Genomic DNA, 24,596 nt, shown 5'->3' with positions numbered 1-24,596 from the left:
TAGGTAGTGGCTAGAAGGGCATCCAGCATATGTTTTATTTAAAGTTTATGCTGGAATAGTTGACGGTTCATTCCACTGTGGCGACACAAAATATACCTGCTGCTCTAGAGTAGCCTGGTAGAAGATTGTGTAGTTCACATTAATAAAAAACCTACAATTCCATGAAGCACTGTGAATGACAAAGTAACTAAAACCAACACTTATTTGTAATGTTATTCATTTAAAGTTGAGAATTGTATATATATTAGGGATGTAACGGTATCAGAATTTCACGGTACGGTAATACCTCGGTATGAATGTCACGGTACGGTATTTATTGAATCATTTACAGGAAAAAAAAACTTTTGAAAATACTCCAAAAAAGTGCCAAAAGTGTCAATGACATACAAATTAGCCATCTATCTGTAAGCTTTGAAACAGGAACTTCAATTTTAATAACAAAAAATTATTAAACCATGTAAAAAAATAAAGTTTCAATTTAGTATTGTTGAAAACTCATCACATTTAACATTTAATCACTCACTTAGATAGAGATGGGTTTAAAGGAAAATTATCATATAACTATAATCTGGTAAAAGCTGGTATCTCTGGGTATTTACAATGTCCCCTGCAACAGAAAAAACCCTCTCATTTGGGACTGAGGTTTCTGGGACAAGAGAGATATGACTTGGTCCATGTTGACAGCAGTGGGTAACGTTGTGCATTGTCTTTCCCCCACGTGAGAAGACAAACCATGAGTGAGATAGAGGTCTCTTTGCGGTACAAGTCAATGTCTGCATTATTCTGAACAGTGTGCTGTGTTTCTGCAGTCCCCATGACTGTTATTAGTCGTATTCCCCAACTTGCAGGCACGTGCACACATAGGGCTCAACCTGTGCAGTGCACATGCCCTTTTTAGTCTTGGATAGAAAATGCCCTTCCAAAACGATCAAAAGTGCCCCCGCGACGCGACACAACCTCCGTCCAGTCCAGCCCTTCAGTAGGCGCGCGACAACACCTCTCGAGTATGCGCGCTCAACCCCCCCTCGGCGCTTTACAATACGCGCGCCACAACACAGCTGATCAGAACGCGCGCGACAGCACCGCTATTCAGCACGCGCGCGGCGACAACACCCGCTTTAGGTTCGATCATTTCCATCTTTTTTTCATCTCCGCTACTAGCAGCACACTCCATTTCCGCATTACTGGATCTGTAGCGACAACAGACCGCAAAGGATTATGGCCACGCCGGGGCTGATGGGAAATGAAGTTTCAGCTAGCTCCCGTTCGCTTCATTCGCCTGAGCAAATTTTCTCAGAAGACCTATAGTTTTACCGAGTCATGCGACTTCGGTAATATCGAAAAAATTTAATATTGCGGTATGACGGTATTTACAATACCGTTACATCCCTAATATATATAGTAAGTTTTGATAGCATATTTCATTATGCTCAATAGGTACATTTCTGCACTTTGATAATAAAGTATTATTTGCTATTTTTAAAATGTATACAGCAATAGATCATAATAAAAATAGAATAATGATCTTTAAATATAAAGTTTATATACCAATATTTTATTACAATTTTGTTTTATAATAATAATAATAATACTACTAATAATAATAATAATATTAATAGTAATAATAATAGTATTAATAATAATAATAATAATAGTAATAATAATAATAATAATAATAAACTACTGTAAATTAAACAATAAAATATTTGTTGTTTGAATATATCAACAGTAAATAATAACACAAAATATATATTTAAATATTTGTAAAAAAAATATATTAATATAATAATAATAATAATAATAATAATATAAATATTATTTTAAATTTAATTTATAGTATTTAATAAATGATTATATAGTATATAATATAGTAGTAAATTATATATTATTATTATTTGTTATTTAATTATATAACAACAGTAAATAATAATAATAAAAATATTTATTTACATATTTTTTTAAATATATTTAATATTTTTTGTTGTTTTAATTTAATAGTACTACCACTACTACTACTAATAATAATAATATTAATAAAATGACAAATTAAATAATGAATCAATGATATGTTATTGTTGTTATACAGTGTTATTGTTATTTTAATAAAATACATATTTAAAAATACAAATGAATATTGAAATATAGAAATGAAAATATTATTATATGTCCCTCAATAGGGACAGTTGTGTACTTTGCTCACTTTGCATTTGCGCCTTCAGTGTTTTTAATCTATGTGCATGTGCAGCATCCGCATTTGTTGCATTACTGCATTACTGGTATAGTTTGTTATTTGATCAGGTTTGTTTCTAATCCATTCAATTCATGTTGAGACAGCATAATTCGTGACAATAATCTTTTAAAAATAAACTTTATTTAAATAATTTGCTTAATTGTAATTATAGGCAAGAATCATTTTTTGAGTTTAATTTGATGAAAACTTTTTTGAGTTGTGAATTTGTCATCATAGCTTACTGTAGGTGTTGTTTCTGATTGTTTTGTGGGTCTGACATGATTTGATCCTTTGTTTTATTGACGTTTACATTTGCTTTCAGCAACCACTCACAATAAATGCCAATCTGTCAGATATCGTGCCACAGAAAAACACTGCACGTCATGTGACTTAACCAAAGCACATCATTGGCTAAGCTAAGGTCTTCTCTTTCCAACAAAAAAATTAGAACGTTGTTCTTAAAGAAACATTGGCAGGGAAATTAACATAAATATCACGTTGTCATATGGCCACACCATGCAGTAGAGGGTGTACTAAGCTCACAAACTAATTAAATTTAGCAATGTTCAACTTACTTTGTTTAAATTCAGCCCAAATAAATTGTTTACAACCACTTAAAAAAATGTAACAAATCCAAGGAATCATCGTTTAATCATTTTTTTCAGTGTATGGTGTTTTATGTGTTCATTAGGTTTTTATTTGATTAGTATCAGTGATTTTATTTGTTATGAAAAGATATGCAGTTCTGTACTGCTGAAGGAACACTGCGTGAAGATGAATCAAATGGTTTATTTTGAATCACTCTGTTGAAATGAAGCATGCAAATGAACTGACTTGCAAGCGAGGTGCTACATTGCAGTCTAAAAATAAAGCGTTCTTTTAGAAATTACATAGCAAGTGTCTTTATAGGGGACCTATAATGCAAAAATCACTTTTATTAGTGGCTTAAACACATTTTTAAGTCAACAGTGTGAATTTAACGAGCTTTTAATGGTAAAAATGAATTTATTAGATTTTTTTATAATCACACTTGATAAAAACAGCCTGCAGAAACACTTTGATTGACATTCTCCCTTTGTACGTGTCATCAGAGGGGGAAAGCCCCGCCCATTTGTGATTATCTCTCCCTCATTAACATAAGACATTAGACTTGTTTTTGAATCTGCCACTATGCTGACACACTGGCATTTGTAGCTCCGTCCTCTTTTCAAAAGAGCACAATCTCTTTTGAATTTAAAGCGACAGTCACCAAAATAGCACAATTAAGATCAAAGCCACTTTCTAATCTCTTATTTTTGTGGTATTTTGAGCTTAAACTTCACATACACACTCTAGAAACATCAGAGACTTGTTTTACACCTTGTAAAAAGGGAAATAATAAGTCACTTTTAAGTTGCCAGTGTTTAGTTAACGAATCCCCAGCATTACAGAACAGTGTTTTTCTTGCCAACTAACTGAAGCCGACAGCTACGTCCAATGCCATTTGACCAAACGGACAACGAACTGACTCCCAGTCTGAGTCTATTACGCCGCATGGACATTTTATAGCATGCGGTTCTTGCATTTTGGATCACATTTCTCCAGATTTGTCAGGGATTTGAGCTTGTCACCAGGCACACATTTTCAAGATGTGTTGCTGCAGTCATTAGCTGAAACACACCGCGCTGGCAGCCAGGATCAAACGTCAATTGGGAGACTGAAAGAATAAAGGTGTTTTTTATGGTGGCGAATCTACCAGTTGGGCGGCTCCAGTGGTCGGAGACTCTTTTGTTGTCACTCCTGAAAGATTCGTCTCGGCGCCGAACAAATGTTTGCCTTGAAGTGACAATTAAGCTGTTTAGAAGAGAGTATAATGCTTGGTTTACTCCCTTCCTCAGTCTCATGTTAGGATTCAGGATGCAGAAATGCTTTTTATTTTGGTGTTGTGATTATTATTAATAATATTATCAAAATAATTGGTAAAATAATAATAATATTATTATTATTAATAATAATAATAATAATAATAATAATATTAATAATAATAATAATAACTATTATTATTATTATTATTTTACTAATGATTTTGGTTATATTATTAATTTTTATTATTTATTAGTTTTTTATTATTAGTATTATTATTAGTAGTAGTTGTTGTAGTTATTGCAGTTATAGTAGTTGTAGCTGGTAGTTGTATCACTAATAATAATAATAATGAATATAATAATAACAACAATAATAACAATAAAAATAATAATAATAAAATATAATATAATAACAACAACAACAACAAAATAATAATAATAATATATACAAAAACATCAATACTACTACTACTACTACTACTACTACTACTACCACTACTACTACTACTACTACTACTACTACTACTACTACTAATAATAATAATAATAATAATAATAAATGTGCTTTCTTAATTGTAAATCTTAACAAGAGTGAAAATTAAACCACAGTAAATTAGATAATAAAGTATTATTTGTTATTTTTTAAAAATGTATACAGAAATAGATCATAATAAAAATAGTATAATGATCTTTAAATATAAAGCGTATATGCCAATATTTTATTACAGTTTTATAATAATATTAATGATAACAATAATAATATAAATAAAACCAATAATTATAATAAAAAGAAACTATACTGTAAATTAAATGACTAAGTATTTTGTTATTGTTATTAATATACCAACAATAAATAATACAAAAATTATATTTAAATATTTGTAAAAATATTTAACCAGTTTTTGTTGTTTTAATATAATAATAATAATAATAATAATAATAATAATAATAGTAATAATAGTAATAATATATATTTTAAATGAATATTTAATTTACAGTATTTAATAAATAAGTATATAATATAGTAGTAAATAATATAATATTATTTGCTATTTTAGTAATATAACAATGGTAAATAATAATTAAAAACATTTAAATATTTAAAAACATATATTTATAAAATTTTGTTGTTTTGATTTAATAATAATACTACTAAATACTACTACTACTAATAATATAAATAATAATAATAATAATAATAATAATAATAATAATAATAAAAATAATTACAATAATACTAACAGTAATAATAATAAAAAATATTGCTATTATTGATATTATTAATATTATTATTATTATTATCATTATATGGATTACTGCTACCAATAATAATAATAATAATAATAATATCACAACTTAATTACTTAATTAATGATTTGTTTGTGTTTTTAAAAATACATATTTTTAAAATACAAAAAATATTGAAATATAGAAACAAAGTAATATCACATTTAGTTTTTTAATAATGATTAAAAAATAATAATAATAATAATTATTATTAATATTATACATGTACATGTACAATAATAATAACAATAAAAATATAATAATAATAATCATAATCATCCTCATCATTATCATCTTCATAATTAAATAATAATCATTATTGTATTTGTACATTTATTATTATTATTATTATTATTATTATTATGCTTATTAATGTTTGAACTATGCAGAACAACGACGAAAACATTTGTGTCACATCAGAAGCAGTTTTGTTGTTATTTTTATTTATACATTTGTATTTTATTCAAATCATCATCCAAACAAACGTCTCTGAAGCATATATGAGTCTGCACGTCTGTTTGTTTTCTTTGCATTGTCTGTCTGTGTTCAGATGAGAGTAGGAGGTGATGAAGGATTCATCGGGGAAGAAAGTCTGATCTCTCCGACTGCTGTTTGCAGATCATTTCCTTAAATAAGTTCACCAAGTTTGCGTTTGCTCTTTAGAACATGTCTTGCAGAACTTATTTTTCTGTTTCTTCCACAAGCAACCGACAGAAAAATAGGAAGCAAATGCATGTTTTTTTTACAAACTTGAATCCTGTTTGTTGTGTGTTTTGGCTTTTGAGGATCTGCTTTCATCAACCCTGCATTTTCCTTTATTCTTGCATCTAAATTGCATTGATTTCAGTAGGATTTATAAATATTAATAAGGAATGCTATTTGCAGGGATTTGAAAATGCACGGCTCATTTTGTCTTGATGTGTTCCCATAACTCAAGCTTGCCCTTCTGCTCGAGTCCTTTGAAAAAAAAACCCCTGAAAAAAACAGCGTTTTGCATCATTAACAGGTTTATAAAAAGACAACAACAAAGAACATTCTTGGGAGGTTTATACTAATTTATAGCAGAAATTGTTTGATTTCAAAGAGCTTTCAGTATTAATCCTTTAACTTGCTATTTACATGGCGGACTTTGTAAGTGAAAAAACTGAATGGAAAAACTAATTGCTTCACTAAAAAAGAATGAGCCTCCTCCATTCGGCCTCTTTACTTTCTCTTTACTTTACTTTTATTCTTTACACCTTTACTTTCATGGATAAGGAAACTGTGTTATAAACACTCTACTAAAGACATCCATTAGCCTACATATTTAATTTAGTTTGTTAAGCACAAAGATCTATTTCAAAACTATTTCTAAATTCATTTCTAATTTTCATCAAACGAATAAATGAACAATAATAACAAAGTGTGGTCAAAAAAACGACATATATCCAAACACAAGTCCTATTCTTATGCCCCATATTATGATGCATACGTCTCCAAAACCAGTGGAAAACCGGTGGACAAATCTTAACCTATTTTTAGTAAAACAAATATAAATATGCATATAATAAATAGTACTTATAATAACATCATACAAATACAGATTGCCATGAATAAACCGAAAAAAGCCCCCAGAGATGAGGAAGGCATGCAGGTAGTGGGTTCATGGATATGTATATAGAAACTACTTTAGGGGCTCTGCGCTGGACTTTAGACCTGCTCTCAGCTTGTCTATTGTGCAGTCTATTTTAGTACATCAAAATATCAACACGGCAACAATACGCCATAGCACACCTCCTTTCTAGACCAGCACACCCATGAGTCTACAAAGTGGCGCATATGATTTACTTTTTAAACAATGTGGCGCAAATCAGGAAAATTAGACTTACTTTGGTCTAAAAAATATCAACACATCACGGCAAACACATCTTGCGCCTTATTGTGCCGAGTGTATGATAGGGCTCTACATGTCAATTGCTGTAGCAAAGTAATACTTTACCACTCTGATAAAGATCCTTGTTGCTTAATTAATAAATAACATTTTGCAAAGTAATATCTATCAAAAGTCATATATTATTAGTTATTTATTAATTTATTTTCTCTTTATTGGTCTCTTTATTTATGAGGTGTCGCCAATCTAAACAACTACATTATCACCTAAAAAAAGCCCCAAAAGTGCATTGTTGTTCAATAGCTGCAAAATTTGTCAAACTATAGTGAGTTGTGTCTGCTTAGTTGGAGTAATACACATGGGTGAAGAGGCTGTACGAGTGCTGATGTTATTTTAATATCTTCAATCTTTAATATCTCAGCCAATCACATTCGAGAACCAGACAGAACTGTTGTGTATATAATATATGAGCAATATCACATGAGTAGCAGTGCGATATGGCTGTATATCAGCACTGGTGGGAGGCGTTCGTTGGCACGAGGCCACCAATGAGCGTCCCACCAGTGCTGATATACAGCCATATCGCACTTCTACTCATGTGATATTGCATTTATACAACAGTTCCACTGCACAATCATGTATATAAAAAAGAAAATCAAACACGGAGAGTCTAAAACCCTTTTGCAGGAGGAACTACTTTCTTTCGCCATTCACTCACATCTGCAGCTGGCGTCAGAACAGCAGAAGCCGTTACTAATTCACCAACGTCACTTTAGAGCTAGTGTTTGAATGATTCTCCATAGCATAATGTCTAGTGATGACAAAACTGCTGATTTTGCTTACATTTTAAGATTATAAGGCTGAACGTGACATGAAATGCCTTCTGTCTACAGAGGTATCTCCTTATAGTTTATTACAGTCTACTGTATTTCTCTGTTGCTGTCGGTACTGTGACGGACACCAGGTGTCCCGCGCTTACCCGAAGACAGGAATGAAAAAAGGAGACAGAAACTATTTGGCCTTTATGCATTTTTCCCAAGTGCTGTCGACTACATACATGCCAGTCAATGACAATGAGTAGGCAAAAGGAAAAGAAAAAGTCACTCAAACATCCATCGCAATATAAAATGTTACATTATTGAAATAAAAGATTAATACAGCGGTAGAGCGACCTGAAATAAACTGTACTCCCATACATGCGTGCATACCAATAAGGTCCTTACATTTCAAAGGTCCTCTTAAAGGGGATATGACATTTATACACAATGCATCAAACATTAAGCAACCATTGCAACATCACAATAAAAAAACCCGGAAAGAAGCAACACAGCCACCAGACTGCTGTTGTTTTTGCGTTAAAGAGGGACGAGGCTGAATCCAACTTCTTATTCGCAGCTTCTTATTGGCTCTATCTGGTCCACTCTTAAAAACCAAGACGCTTCCGTTTTTCAGATTCTTATTCGCACTCAACAGTTGTAATCTTTTAAGCTTATTATGCGGTCCTGGTGACATCTTGTGGATAGACAACATCAACCGTCTTTACAAATGGACACCGACACACTGTCTCTGAGAAATGATAAATATTTTAAAATAGGCACTCTCCTTATAAATAAACTGGATAGTTGCTATCTAAACAACTACATTCTCGACTAAAATAGCCTCAAATTATGTTGCTATACAGCAGGAATATTTGTCAAACTGTAGTGTCTCTCTGCTTGTATGTGGGCGGAGTAATACACAAAGGTGAAGAGGCTTTTGTGTGCTGTTGCTGGCAAAATATCTCACGGCTATCAGCCAATCAGATTAAAGAACCAGACAGAACTGTTGTATATAATATAATATAATATAATGTAATATAATATAATATAATAATAACATATATCACCACAAAAGCAATTATTCACAAACAAGAAAATGTGATCCCGGCAGAAGCCTATAGTATATATATTCACTATTATTGGCTCATTCAATCTCACTTTACAGCTGGAAAGAGTGAGTTTTGTAATGCAGGTGATTTCTCCATATACAGGATCATCTGTGAAGAGCTCAATATGTTTATGTGTGTGTGTGTGTGTGTGTGTGTGTGTGTGTGTGTGTGTGTGTGTGTTTGTTTAATACGGATGACAGCGTGTTATGCAACCGCACACTGTCCCTGTTTGCACATTCGCTCACTGTCAGAGTTTGATAATTTTCAGCACGGCGATAGTTGTGTGTGTTTGGTTGTCTGTCAAACGTCACTTTGGTTCATTTAGTTGTTTACTGAGGGCGAGTAAGCAACACAAAACAAAGCCCGCCGCCGCAGCAGGAGGTGATATGGGTTTAAACCAAACCCTTCTTTCTGTCGTTCGCTATTTGGAGGTGGAATCTTGCCTGACAGGGAGTCAATCAAATTTATTGCACTCCTAACGTCCCGTAATGGCTCTCTTTAAAGACTCGGGTGTTATTTTGATTAAAATGACCCCGTCAGGTCGTGGGTGTGTGTGTGTGAATCAGTCTATTGGGGATGGTAAAGTAACAACAGTCTGACTACTGGGGCTCAAGTACAAGTGCTACGGTTTCGGTTTGATTGATGATGTTTTTTTTATTGTTTTTTTATTTTTTATTTATTATGGCTGTCAATTGATTAAAAATGAAGCATGTTTTATTATTATGGTAATTTGTTCAGGACAGTTTGTTAATTATCTGATGGGGAAAAACCTCCAGTTGTTGATCCTTTATTTACCTATTAGGTCACGGCAACTGTGTTATTACTAATATGAAATAATAGAAATTAGTAATAGTAATATATTTACTAGGCCTGTCACAATAATCAACATGGACATGACCTCAATCATATTTTGTGATGCAATATAAATCACCCATACATCAAATCTAATTCTAGCAACATTATAGCTGATTGTGCATCATCTTTATCTCTTTCCGTGCTCCTAAACTGTGGAATGCTCTTCCCACTAACATTAGGAATGCCGGTTCATTGGACGCTTTTAAAAAGCTACTTAAAACTCTTCTTTTTAGGACTGTTTTTGATTTGGGATATCTTTTATTCTTACTCTGTTTTCTATTGTTTACTGTGCTTTGTTGTTTTTACTTTCTTTTAAGCAGTTTGGGTTTTAGAAAAGCGCGTTATAAATAAGATATATTATTATTATTATTATTATTATTATTATTATTATATTGGAGATGTGGAATTTTTAATTATTAGTATATTTTCATGTGAGTGACAACTAAAAATAAATCTCATAACATCACAGCCTCTGTTAATTTTTTGTAAACATTTATTATTATTTATTTAGGATATACTGTACATTTTGACGTTCTTTTTCCAATGCCTTATTATTAAAATGACTATATATTCAAGCATTATACAGTATATTATGTGGCATAAAATGGTCTTAAAATGACAATAATATCGCTTATCGCAATATATTTTGGTGCAACAAAGAAAGATATTGTGACAGGTCTAATATTTACTGTATTTATTTATTTATTTATTTATTCATTGATTTAGTTTTTTATAAAAATAAACTGCATGTAAAAAATGCAACAGTATTGAGCAAAATTATCGTCTTCAGGGTTGCTTCAGAATTTGTATTAATAGTGTTGTATTTGTATTAATATGTTGTTTTAATAAAGTTTTAAGCATTTTATTTTGCTTTTGTTATTTGAAAATAAGAAAATGTATAAAATGTTAGGATTAAAAAAATATAGATTTTTAATTTTTTATAATTTTTTTTTTATTGAGTGGATGGGACAGTATATTAGACAGGAGTGAAGTGGGAGAGAGAGAAAGAAAGGGGGTAGTGATGGGAAATGTCCTAAAGCCAGGATTCGAACTCGGGACGCCCTGAAGTGCTATTTTACCAAATGTCAGCGCAGAGAGACTAAACAAGGAAAGTGCTTTGCAATGTTACAAGGTATACATCAACAAGACTTAGCAATGTGTGTAACAAAGTCAATATAGTCTGAATAATCAGTCCTTACACAACTTCCAACTGTGTATGTGTAATTGAAGGAAAACCGGAACAGGTGTGTGTAAGATGCATGACAGGATTTGTAGTTCATAAGGTGGCAGAATTGTAGAATGTTTACCAGTGGTTTGCAAACCAAAAATAACCCTGTTTCACATATAATTTTAGTTTAATAAATGTAACTCCAAATATTTAAATTACAATTCAAACACTAATTTAAATATCTAAAAATAAAATGTGATATCTAATTTGCATATTACTATAAATTAATAATTTTTAAGTATGAGTTATTATTTTTTGTATATATTTAGTGAAAGTAAATTACAATAAGGTTTATTTTTGTGTTGTTAATAATAATGTTTTACTTTTTTATATATATATATTTTTTTAGTTTACATGATTTTAAAAAGCAAATGATTTATTAAAACTATAATAACCCAGTTGCATATATGACTTTAATAAATGTAATTCCAAATATGTAAAAAAAAAAAAGTAAATAAATCCAAAGACTTTTTTTTAAATGTCTTAAAATAAAATGTGACGTCTAATTTACATATTACAGTAATACAAATACCTAATGACGGGCATCGCTCCCTGCTCTCCCATTCTTGGCTGCCGCTTAACACCTCTATCTAATAATTTCCATTAAGTCAAGCAACTCGGGTGCAAGCAACTCATGGTAGCTCAGTGGTTAGCACTGTCACCTCACAGCAAGAAGGTTGCTGGTTCGAGTCCGGGCTGGAAATTTGTCTCCCCTTGTTGGTGTGGGTTTCCTCCGGGTGCTCCGGATTCCCCCACAGTCCAAAGACATGTGCTATAGGTGAATTTGGTAAACAAAATTGGCTGTAGTGTATGTATGTGAATGTGAGAGTCGATGGGTGTTTCCCAATAATGGGTTGTGGCTGGAAGGGCATACACTGCATAAAACAAATGCTAGATAAGTTGTCGGTTCATTCCACTGTGGTAACCCCTGATAAATAAAAGAACTAAGCCGAAGGAAAATTAATTAATGAATGAAGTCGAGCAACTTTTAATCTGGGAAATACTTCAAGCTGGAGCTGCTCCATCAGAAAACTGCAGCATATCAAATAAGCCTGATTAATTACATATGTTTTCATTAAAATCAATCCCGCAGGATGATTGCATTAACCCGACAGCGCAGAGTTGATAAATAAAGGCAGACAGGTGAAACTGAGCTTTATATTGCTGTGTTTGTCCGCCTCTTTCTTTCTTTTCTCTCTCTGTATTGTACCGTATAGTTTATTTTTCCTCTCACGCTTCAATTAAGTCGCTGCAGCTCTGTGGCCTTTCGAAGTTCTTCCAAAAATAGCCGCACAGAGCGAATCGCCGAGCTGTCAGAGCTACAGTGTGAATGATCAGAATTGCCTACACCTCTGTATTTATTGCTGGAGTTTTCTCTTGCTTTATTTCTCCCTCCTAACTCTACCGTTTACCTCAGCTTGAGACCAGGAATTAAAGATGGTCCTCAGTTCGGTTTCTGTAAGCACAGACTCTATGATCAGGCCCCTAGCCTGCAATAAGCTATCATTTATTCATGCTATAAATGCAAATAGATATTTAAAATCAGCCTGAGTGAGTTTGACCATGTTGCCAGATCCAGTTATTATGAGCGGAACTTATATATGTTTTAGCAGAATCTGTGGTCCACAGTGATTCTTATTATGGCAGTGAATGGTTACAGGTTTTTTATTTTACAAATAAACATACAAACATGTCTAAATCAACTAGACACGACTCCCCTTATGTCTTATGAAGGGAAACTAACGGTCTGAGTAAGACGTAACATTATTTATAATATTACAACTATCCCTTTGGCGTGTCAAGATTAAAAAGTGTTAATAAACTGTGAAGAAGTCATTCGTTGTCATTTATGCACAATATAAGATTTAGCCTATTTGGTTGTTTTGTGTTACAATATCTGTATTGCTCATCAGTATTATCATTAGTATTATTATTACAATACTATATCAGTATTTTTGTTTGTTTCTAATGCTTCTCCTGCTTTCGTTAGTGCAGACTAGTTCCGTTAAAAAAAGGAAAGAAGAAATGCCCGCATGTGTTTAGTGTTTTTACTTATCGCAACCACATCAGTAATCTGGTAAGTTAGTGTTTGCGCTGCTTTACCTTTTTCAGAGTTAATTATTGTAATATCCCTAATGCAACAGAGAAATACTGGGAAATATATATGGCTTTTCATGCCATTCAGCCTTATAATCTTAAAATGTGAGCAAAATCACCAGTTTTTTTTAATCACTTTAGACATTACGTTAGAGAATCATTCAATTACTAGCTCTAAAGTGACGTTTGTGGATTAACAATGCTTTCTGCAGTTCTGACGTCAGCTGTAGATGTGAATGAATGGCGGAAGAAAGTAGTTCCTTGCACAAAAGGGCTTTGAGACTCTCTGTGTTTGATTTTTATTTATTTATTTTTTAATACATGATTGTGTCATCAAACTGTTGTATGAACACAATATCACACTGTTAGCAATGTGATGTGGCTGTATATCGTCACTGGTGGGACACTAAAGCCGGTCACAAACCCGGATGCACTTTCTCCAGAAGAAAAAATATTATCAGACATACTGTGAAAATTACCCTGCTCTGTTTAACATCATTTGGGAAATATAAAAAAAATAAATAAATAAATAAAAATAAAAAAGGGGCTAATAATTCTGACTTCAAGTGTGTGTGTGTGTGTGTGTGTGTGTGTGTGTGTGTGTGTGTGTGTGTGTGTGTGTGTGTGTGTGTGTGTGTGTGTGTGTGTGTGTGTGTGTGTGTGTGTGTGTACGTGTTTTTGTGACCTATCAGGACACAAATCTGTATAATGACATAGGTATGACACAGGTATTACAAAAAGCAGGTGAAATATGAGGACATTGGTGACATCCTCATTTCTCAAAATGCTTATACATCCTACAGAATGAGTTTAATCAGAGAGTAAAGCTGAACACAGTTTCCTGTGGTGGTTGGGTCTAGGGGTAGGGTGGGTTGAGGGCAATACAATATACGGTTTGGACAGTATAAAATGAAAGGAAACCTATGTAATGTACCCACTATTCACAAAAACAAACATTAGTGTACACACACACACACACACAATTGTAATTAGAGGCCGACATGGTAGCACAGTGAGTAGCACTGTATGTTTTCCCTTTGTTGCCGTGGGTTTTCTCCAGGTGCTCCGTCCAAAGAATGTCTGTAGTGTATGTGTGTATTGGGGGTTGAACATTGGGAAAACAACACACCTCAAAAAAAGCTGGATGTAATAAGACACCAACATGGTGCGGCTAAATATCAACATTGATATAAATGACTCTGGAAGTGAGTTAGTAATCATTATTGTTGTTGTTATAATAAATAAGTAATAAAATAATAAAAAAAAAGATTACAAGAGTGCTATATTGCTGCATAAAACAAAACAATATAGACCTAATTTATGCACAATATCATATAGCTTTCTATAAAAACTGTACAGTATATATCAGGGCTGCATGCATATGTGCATGTTTCTGCTTTTATGTGCTTGATTATGTATGTGTGCACATGTGTGGTGTGCACATATGCGTGTGTGTATTAATCTTTGTCTGTATTATTTGAGCGTGTAGTAGTAGTTTGTGTATCGTCTGGCGGGGACTGCAGTGCATTCATCAAGCTGTGCTCCAGTAGTGAAGAACACCACGGGCTCGTATCATGTCAGGATTGTGTACTTTGAAGGGAGCGCTTCCAAGGGTTTCTTTTCCTAAAAAACTGTAGCGCTCTGTGCTTCCCTTTCACAATCCCTCAGCATCTGAAAGACAGAGAGAGGGAAAAAAGCGTCAGATGACAGGAGCGGCACTGAGAGAGCTGGAGTGTCAAGTGTTGAGGTCTGTCGGTCTGTCTCGCTCTCTCTCTCTGTCTCACTCTCTCAGTTTACTTCTCACTCTGGTATTGTCTCTGACTCTCATTATCCGTCTCTCGCTTGCTCTCTGTCTGCGGCAAAGCCTGCTTTGCTCTTTCTGTGTTTGGAATGGGAATCATAACTGACTCTGAGATGTTCATTCAGAAATCGAACTGAAAGTATTGTGTAGCATGTGTTTGATTCACATTAATATGAAGATTCAGTAGGAAAAGGTTGCTCCTGTTTGATTCATTGAAAAGATCACAATGATTTGAATGATTCACTTATGGATCTGTGTTTGACTTGGTTCACAAAAATTCGTTCAGTTTGTTCTGTAATTGAACAAGCTTTTGTGTGTGTTTGTTTCTGCTTGATTCAGTTCTTTTCAATGAATGATTCACTTATGAATCAGACTATACAGGTTGTGCTTTTTGTGTTTGTTTCAACAAAAATAACTGATTCAGTTTGTTCTGTATTAAAACCAAGCTGTTTGTGTTTGATTCTTTGAAAAGATCTTGGTCAATAGAGTCATTCGATTACAAATCTGACTACACTGGTCGAAAAAACTGATCAAGTTTGTTCTGTTATTGGAATGAGCTGTTTGTATTTGACTCTAATGATTCAGTTCTTTTCAATGAATCGTTCATTAATAAATCAGGCTATACTGGTTTTGCTTTTTGTTTGTTTGTTTGTTTGTTTGCTTTATTTATAGAGCACATTTAAAAACAACAGATGTTGACCAAAGTGCTTTACAAAACGACCAGCATACAAAATCTATACCTATATATAAAAATTGTGCAAAATATATAAAACAGATTAAAATTAATTAATTACAATCAAAGGCAAGAGACAGAAGGTGATTTTTTAGATGAGACTTAAAAGCACCAAGTGAAGAACATGACCGGATCTGTAAAGGCAGACCATTCCACAGTCGGGGGGCTGCAGCAGAAAAAGCCCTGTCACCTCTTGATTTCAACCGCGTTTTGGGGACAACTAGCTGAAACGTGTTTTCAGACCTGATTGGCCTCAATGAAGTGTGCCAGTGAAGAAGCTCAGAAATGTAAGTCGGTGCCAGACCATTCAAACTTTCAAAAACTAGTAGCAATAACTCATATTGAATTCTAAATTGGACTGGGAGCCAGTGAAGAGACAATAAAACTGGTGAGATACCAGAATTTTTTTTTGTCCCAGTTAAAAGCCTAGCAGCTGCATTTTGAACCAGCTGCAGGCGTGCTATTGATGCCTGTGAAACTCCAGAATACAAAGAGTTACAGTAGTCCAGTCTTGACATAATAAAAACATTAATGACAGTTTCCAGCTCTTTAAAAGAAAGAAAAGGCTTCAATTTGGCAATTTTGTGACTGATTCATACAAATAACTGATTCAGTTTGTTGTGTAATTGGACTGTGCTGTTTATGTTTGACTCTTATGTTTTAGTTATTTTCAAGTGAATCATTCACTTATAATTTAGACTATTCTGGTTTTTCTGGTTCTGATTCTGTGTTTTCTGTCATTTGAATTGAGCAGTTTGTGTTTGATTTTAATGATTCAGTTTATTTCATGGAATCAGTCACTTGTGAATCAGACGGGTTGTGCAGATTGTGTTTGGTTCACAAAAAAAAAAGATTTAGTTTGTTCTGTAATTGGACTGTGCTCTTTGTGTTTGAATTAGATGATTCGGTTATTTTCAGTGAATCATTTACTTATGAATCAGACTACACTGGTTAGCTGTTTGTGACTGATTCAAACAAATAACTGATTCAATGTTTCTGTAATTGCAATGAGTAGTTTGTGTTTGATTCTAATGATTCAGTTCATTTAAATGAATCATTTTCTTACAAATCAGGCTACACTGGTTGTGCTATTTGTGACAGGTTCACAAAAATAACTGATTCAGTTTGCTTTGTAGTTAGAATGAGCTGATTGTGCTGTTTGTGATTGACTAATAATTCCGTTCTTTTAAAGTGAATCATTCACTTAAAAATCAGACTATACAGGTTGTGCAGATTCTGTTTAATTCACAAAAATAAAAGATTCAATTTGTTTTCTAATTGGACTGTGCTGTTTGTATTCAGCTCAAATGATTCAGTTCTTTTTAGTGAATTATTCACCTATGAATCAGACTTTACTGATTTTGCCATTTGTGACTGGTTTTCAAAAAAACCCTGAATTATTGGTTTAGTAATTGGACTGTGCTTTTTGTGTTTGAATCCAATGATTCAGTTCTTTTAAAGGAATTGTTCACTTATGAATCAGACTGTACTGGTTGTGCAGATTGCATTTGGTTCACAAAAATAACTGATTCAGTTTGTTTTGTAATTGGAATGAGCTGTTTGTGTTTAAACCTAATGATTCAGTTCTTTTCAGTGAATCATTCACTTTTGAATCAGACTATAGTGGTTGTGCTATTTGTGACTGGTTCACAAAAATAACTGATTCAGTTTGTTCTGTAATTGGAATGAGCTGTTTGTGTTTGACTCCACTGATTCAGTTCTTTTTAAGGAATCATTTACTTGTGAATCAGACTACATTGGTTGTGCTTTTTGTGTCTATTACACAAAAATAACTGATTCACTTGTTTTGTAATTGGACTCAGCTATTTTTGCAGTGTTTGATTTCATGAGAAGGACTGATTCACTAGAATCATCCCCTTATGAATCAGACTACACTGTTTGTGGCTGAAATGACTCATTTTTATTATAAAATATCTTAAAAAGCAATTTATTGAAGTAATGGCAAAGCTGAAAACATAATGAGACAGTTATACAATAGCACAGCTAAACATGCCCGTCTAGAGCAGTTATTACACCACATCCAGTACAACCCTTAATGCAGATGTGTTGTATGTTTACAGAGACAGCAGTGGATCAATAGCAGATCACATGTGAATGCTGATTCATGTACAGCACACCGAATATAAGCCTGAGCCACTGGAGTCTGCTTTATTGTGATCTGAATGAAAGGATTTAGTAATAAAATGTCCATCTCCACTACTAATGCACTGTAGACTTGCTGTAGCCCATGAGATTTACACCTCATTAATGTCAGAAATATAGAAAGATGGTGTTAGCAAGAACTGTTTTATCACTGATAGTGTGCAATAAAATGCAAGAATAAAACAGATGGATAAATAGAGTAGAGATGGAGAGGGTTTGTGCTTTATTTTTCTCTGAAAGAAACAACATACAGTGCTCAGCATAAGTTGAGTGCAGCCCATTTTAAAGATGAATATGTTTGGTCATTTCTCAGTGAATATAGGCAATGTATTTTGGTGCATTTAAACAAAACAGATTTATTAAACAGATATATTTACTAAAATAATATTTTAGTCACCAAACATTTAGAAATTGAAAGATAATACAATTAAATTCAAGCTAAATATCGCCTAAAAATTGCAACCTACAATTTTTTTTCCTATTTTTTAAATTAGTATTTAATTTATTTCTATAACATATAAATTTGGCTGTACTACTTTTTGGACCATTATCACAAGTTATTTTGTTCGATAAGCTCCACATTTGGCTTCAGTACTGAGTAATGTAATGTAAATGCACAAATATTTAATTGTACAGCTTCCTATTAAAAATATTATTTTTAGCACTGTATACTGGAAAATATTATAATGTAATATATATATTCTACATTATGCATTTTTTCTCTTTTTAAGAGCAACAATAAATAAATACATTGATAAACCACTTAATAAAAACAATACAAACAAATATCACTAAACTGTCTTTCAAAAAAAGAAAACAAAAAGTTGTATAATGTAACATATTACATTTTGCTATATTTTTTAAATAAAAAAGTAAATTACTTAGTAAAACAAAAAATACTGAATTTTAATTTAAGTAATATTCTTTTTTTCAAAAATGAAAATATATATATATATATATAGTTGAGGTCAGAATTATTAGTCCCCCTGAATTATTATCACCCGTTTATTTTTTTTCCCCTCAATTTCTGTTAAACCAACTGAGGATTTTTTTAAACACATTTCTAAACATAGTTTTAATAACTCATTTCTAATAATTGATTTATTTTATCTTTGCCATGATAACACCATAGAAAATTTGATTAGATATTTTTCAAGACACTTCTATACAGCTCAAAGTGACATTTAAAGGCTTAACTAGGGTAATTAGGTTAACTACAGGTTAGGGTAATTAGGCAAGTTATTGTTAAATGATGGTTTATTCTGTATACTATCGGAAAAAATATAGCTTAAAGGGGCTAATAATTCTTGATTTTTAAAATAAAAATTATAATATAATATTACATATATTATATTTATATATTATATTTGTATATAATAAAGGTAAATAACTTAATAAAATAATTATATTTTTAGTTTTTTTTTTTTTTTTTCAAAAAATAAATATATCGTAATATAATGTGATATATTATACATCCTACTATATATTTGAAATAAAATAGATAAATAAGTAAACTACTTAATAAAACAAAAACATTGTATTTTAATTTAACTTATGAGTGAATAAATAAATAAATAAATAAATAAATATTATTTAAAAAAAAGAAGGTCGCTGATTCGAGGCTTGGCTGGGTCAGTTAGCGTTTCTGTGTGGAGTTTGCATTTTCTCCCTGTGTTGGCGTGGGTTTCCTCTGGGTGCTCCGGTTTCCTCAACAGTCCAAAGACATGCGCTGTAGGTGAATTGGGTAAGCTAAATTCCCCATAGTGTATGAGTGTATGGATGTTTCCCAGTGATGGGTTGCAGCTGGAAGGGCATCCGCTGTATAAAACATATGCTGGATAAGTTGGCGGTTCATTCCACTGTGGCGACCCCAGATTAATAAAGGGACTAAGCCGACAAGAGAGTTAATAAATAAATAAAATAAAAAATTTTTATGAAATCAAATTATAGATAATATAAATAATAAACGGTGGCACGGTGGCTTAGTGGTTAGCACAGCAAGAAGGTTGCTGGTATGAGTCCCTGCAGTTGATATTTCTGTGTGGAGTTTGCATATTCTCCCCGTGTTCGCGGAATTGGATGAAATAAAATATGTGTCTGATTCTTAATGTGAGTGTGTATGGGTGTTTCGCAGTACTGGGTTACGGCTGGAAGGGCATCTGCTGCTTGAAATTGTATGCAGGATAAGTTGGCGGTTCATTCCGCTGTGGCGACCCCTGATAAATAAAGGACTAAGCCAAAATAAAATGAATGAATGAATAAAAAATGCAATAAAACAAACAAACAAATAAATAAATAAATATTCTGAAACGGCCTTGGAAAATCAAGATTGGTCCATATATATAATTGAGTATGATATATTGTGCAAGCATGTCCATCAGCGTCAGCTGTGATTCAGAACAGACAGTTGTGTTTTTCACTTTGACTGTATGTGGAGAATACAGAGAGTTGATCCACACGTGTGTTTGCTGTGAATCTACAGCATCAGAGGCGTCTATAACTCTGCCAATCTCTCAAAAGATATGAATAATTAATCAGCTGCTTTTAACATGCGCTGCAATTATAGCATCGGTGTCATTAGCTGCTACTGTATTCTCTCTCTCTCTCTCTGTGTGATTTACTCAGGGGATAGAGTGTGGATCTTGTGTGTTATGAATATTTAGGTCTTTTCTCTGTCTCCAGACGAGTGCCATGATGCTTTATCTTCAGCAGGTTACATCTGTTGAATCATGGAAATATGCAGACGCAGACTAACAAGAACAGAGTGACACTGACAGCTGAAGCATATTAGAGAAAAAAATGGTGTGCATTTTTAGGCGGATTCTTTCAGGACTGATTTATTTAGTCGACTTTTTTTTTTTTTTTTTTGGAGTTACGCAACGCTGTTTATGTGGTGGAAAATTGGGAAAGATGACACAGACACACAAGCTCAGGTTTGTTTAGAATTTGTGGGGACATAACATATAGGTTTTCATCGTTTTTATACTGTAGAAACTACAGTACAATACTGTAGAATACTAAAATAATTACAAGCATAATACTGTAAATTACTGTATTATACTGTACAGTATTATACTGTAGAAACATTAGACGCATCATAACTGCTTCTCAAATGGCACACTATGCACTATGTACGTAAGCACTTGCATAATCAATAGCGTTGTATATGTATGTTGTATCTTCACAAATGGAACACAAATTTTATTTTACTTATCAGGAATTCAAACAATTTCTTAGATGACTTTTGATGATTGCCAAATTAGGGAAGTAAATGACCAAACTACCAAATAATACCTGCTATGAGTGTTACCGCGTTTACCATCGGAAGGCGCTATAATCCCTTTCGTAGGAGAATTTTGCTTTCACAATTACAAAATAAAGAAAGTAACCCAACATCAGTGGACGAAAGCTCCGCCTCTTCCGCTACGAGAGCAAATCTGCGGCTGTTGAGTGCGTAAAGTGTCCAACATTATACACTTCATTTTAAGGACTTGAATAAGTGCATCATCCAGGTATTTAAAGTGCACTTATTATTTTAGGAGTATTTAGTGTGAATGCACTACTTACACTATTTATACTAAAAAATGGCATAGAATAAGTATCCGATTTGGGACGCAGCTTGTATTTTCTTTGTCCTTACCCCTTTCGCTAAACCCAAACCTCACTGAAAAATGTTTTACTTTTTAAAAGTCATTTTTTATGATTTAAAAACTCTTTTTGAGATAAGTTGCGTCCTCATAATGCACCTCCTTCTTATAATACCTGTGTGTATACTGTAAAAAAAATGCTGTAAAATTGACATTGCTGCTGGCAATTGTGGTTGTCAGTTATACTGTCAAATTTATTGTGCTTGTAAAATTCACAGTGTGCTTGTGAACTGTACAGTGTGCTTGTAAATTTTGCCAGTAATACTTTAGAATTTACAGTGTGCTTATAAAATGCACAGTGTGCTTGTAACTTTTGCCAGTAATACAGTAAAATTTACAGTGTACTTGTAAAATTAACTGTGTGCTTATAAATGTTGGCAGTAATACTTTACAAAATTTACAGTGTGCTTGTAAAATGTACAGTGTGCTTGTAACTTTTGCTAGAAATGCTATACGTTTTTCCAGTAATACTGTTAAATTTACAGTGTGGTTGTAAATTTACCAGTAATACTTTAAAAGTTCCTAGTAATATTGTAAATTTACAGTGTGCTTGTAAAATTTACAGTATGCTTAAAAGTGTTGCCAGTAAAACTTTAAATTTTACAATGTGCTCGTAAAATTTGCAATGTGCTTGTAAATTTGCCAGTAATACTTTAAAAGTTCCTAGTAATACTGTAAATTTACAGTGTGCCTTATAAAATTTACAGTATGCTTATAAATGTTGCCAGTACTACATTAAAATTTAAAGTGTGCTGATGAAATTTACAGTGTGCTTGCACTTTTGACAGTAATGCTATAAATTTTGCCAGTTATACTGTAAAAGTTCCTAGTAATACTGTAAATTTACAGTGTGCTTGTAAAATGTACAGTCTGCTTGTTGATTTTGCCTGTAATATTGTTAATTGTGCCAGTAGTACTGTACAAATTGCCAGTAATACTGTTAAATTGACTGTGTGTTTGTAAATTTTGCCAGTAATACTGTAAAAATTTACAGTGTGATTGTAAATTTTGCCAGTAATACTGTGAAATGTGCAAGTGATACTATAAAGTTTACAGTGCTTGTAAATTTTGTCACTAATATTGAAAAAATTCTCAGTAATATGGTAAAGTACAGTGTGCTTGTGCAATTTCCCAGTAATACTGTAAATGTGGCTAGTAATACTGTAAAAATTGCAGAACCAGAGTACACTGTAAAAAATAAATCTGTAAAATTTACGGTAAAAAAACAGCAGCTGTGGTTGCCACCGTTAAAAACACGGTACAAACCGTAAAAGTAATTTTTTCATTTTTAATTACCGTATTTTATTAATTTATAGAGGTAATATATCTGTATTTTGAATGATCAACATCTACACATCTTTTGTTAGACATGTTAGCACACCCACATTCAGGTGGTGATGAGAAAGTTACATAATGAGTCAATGCTCATCACAATCAGCTTCTCCCACAAGCAGAAGGGAGTATCAGCATATAGAGGGTGCTCAGTGTCATCCACACAGCTATAAACACCAGTATGGTAACACGCATAAAATTAAAGTCATGAAATAAACAGTGTTTATCAACATTAGATGTAACATAAATCTCTAATGTACATAACTGATGGGGAAACAACTAAATAGATCCATATTAATGTCAACCAAATGCATAAAAAAGTTATGTGCCATGCAGGGAATTCTGGGAAAGTCAATTTACAGTTATTCGCCGTATATTTTAAGGAAACATACCGTTAACCAGGTTACGGATTTGTACTGTAGCAGTTTTTTACTGTTGAAATCCCTATCACCAATAATACTGTACAATTTACAAGTGCACTGCAATTATAATTGCAGTGCACTTGTAAATTGTACATTATTATTGGGAACCAAAAATGGCAGTAATACTGTAAACTTTATAGCATTTTTTAGTGTAGTTATGTACAGTAGATTTGTAACCTCTATTCCAGACAAAGACACACATATAAACACACACAAACACTGCAGAATTGGTTCCTGCCTTAAATTAAGTTGAATCAAATATATTTTGCAAGCCATTTCAACTCATATCAATAAAACACATTAAATTTGTATATTTAAAAAAAAATGAAACCAGGTTAACTTAAGAGTTTATAATATTTTTTTCTTCTGGAAAAAAGTGTTATTTGTTTTATATCGGCTAGAATAAAATCTGTTTTAATTTTTTTTAATAACTCTTATAAGGTCAATATCATTAGCCCCCATTAAGCAATATTTTATCACTATTATACAATGCCTTGCCTAATTACCCTAGTTAACCTAATTACCCTAGTTAAGCCTTTAATTGTCACTTTAAGCTGTATAGAAGTGTCTTGAAAAAATATCTAGTCAAACATTATTTACTGTCATCATGGCAATGAAAAAATAAATCAGCTAAAACAATTTATATTTAGAAGTTTGTTGAAAAAATCTTCTGTTTGTTAAAGAGAAATTGGGGGAAAATATACAGAGCGGCTAATAATTCTCACTTCAACTGTACATCACGCTGGCTTCTCAAACTCTTCTGTCTTGTTCAGCTGACTCCAATATAAAACAGCGAGCCAAATTGCAATAAATCCTGAATTTGTTGCAGCGGATCTGCCAAAAGTGGCTTATTTTACTAACAGCTTAATCTGTTCCCTCCCAAACAAACAGAGAAGCTAATAATGCCACTCTCAAAAGCCAGAGTTATTAGATAGAGAAACACCACCAGATAAAGGAGACACTGCAAATAAGCCCAGAATCAGGTTAAGCGGACCCCGCCACATTGTTTTCTTGCATCGTGTCCTGCAATAAATGCGCAATAAAGACAGCGATTCGATTTATTAAAATCACAAGGCCTTGCAGCTGGACTGTTTTTAGCTGGTTAGGAGAAATTGGGATATTTGGACGGATCTCACACGCATCTGGAAGAGTGCAAGATT

General features: G+C 32.7%; 1 protein-coding gene and 1 long non-coding RNA gene across 3 annotated transcripts in view; one reads left to right on the top strand and one right to left on the bottom strand.

The window, feature by feature from the left end:
- Nucleotides 1-24,596, top strand: part of klhl29 (kelch-like family member 29) — a 611,610-nt gene that overhangs the window by 184,307 nt on the left and 402,707 nt on the right. The gene's annotated exons all lie outside the window — the stretch shown is intronic.
- On the bottom strand, nt 691-23,752 carry LOC147832329 (uncharacterized). Its single transcript, XR_015519198.1, has 4 exons — nt 23,517-23,752; nt 22,704-23,458; nt 21,603-22,660; nt 691-1,389 (listed from the first exon to the last, which is right to left on the bottom strand). It is a non-coding gene; the product is annotated as an uncharacterized LOC147832329 (long non-coding RNA).

The sequence above is a fragment of the Danio rerio genome, chromosome 20 (assembly GCF_052040795.2).
Source record: "Danio rerio strain M-AB ecotype USA chromosome 20, GRCz13ab, whole genome shotgun sequence".
NCBI classification, from domain to species: Eukaryota; Metazoa; Chordata; class Actinopteri; order Cypriniformes; family Danionidae; genus Danio; species Danio rerio.
This window is presented reverse-complemented; position numbering and strand designations above follow the sequence as displayed.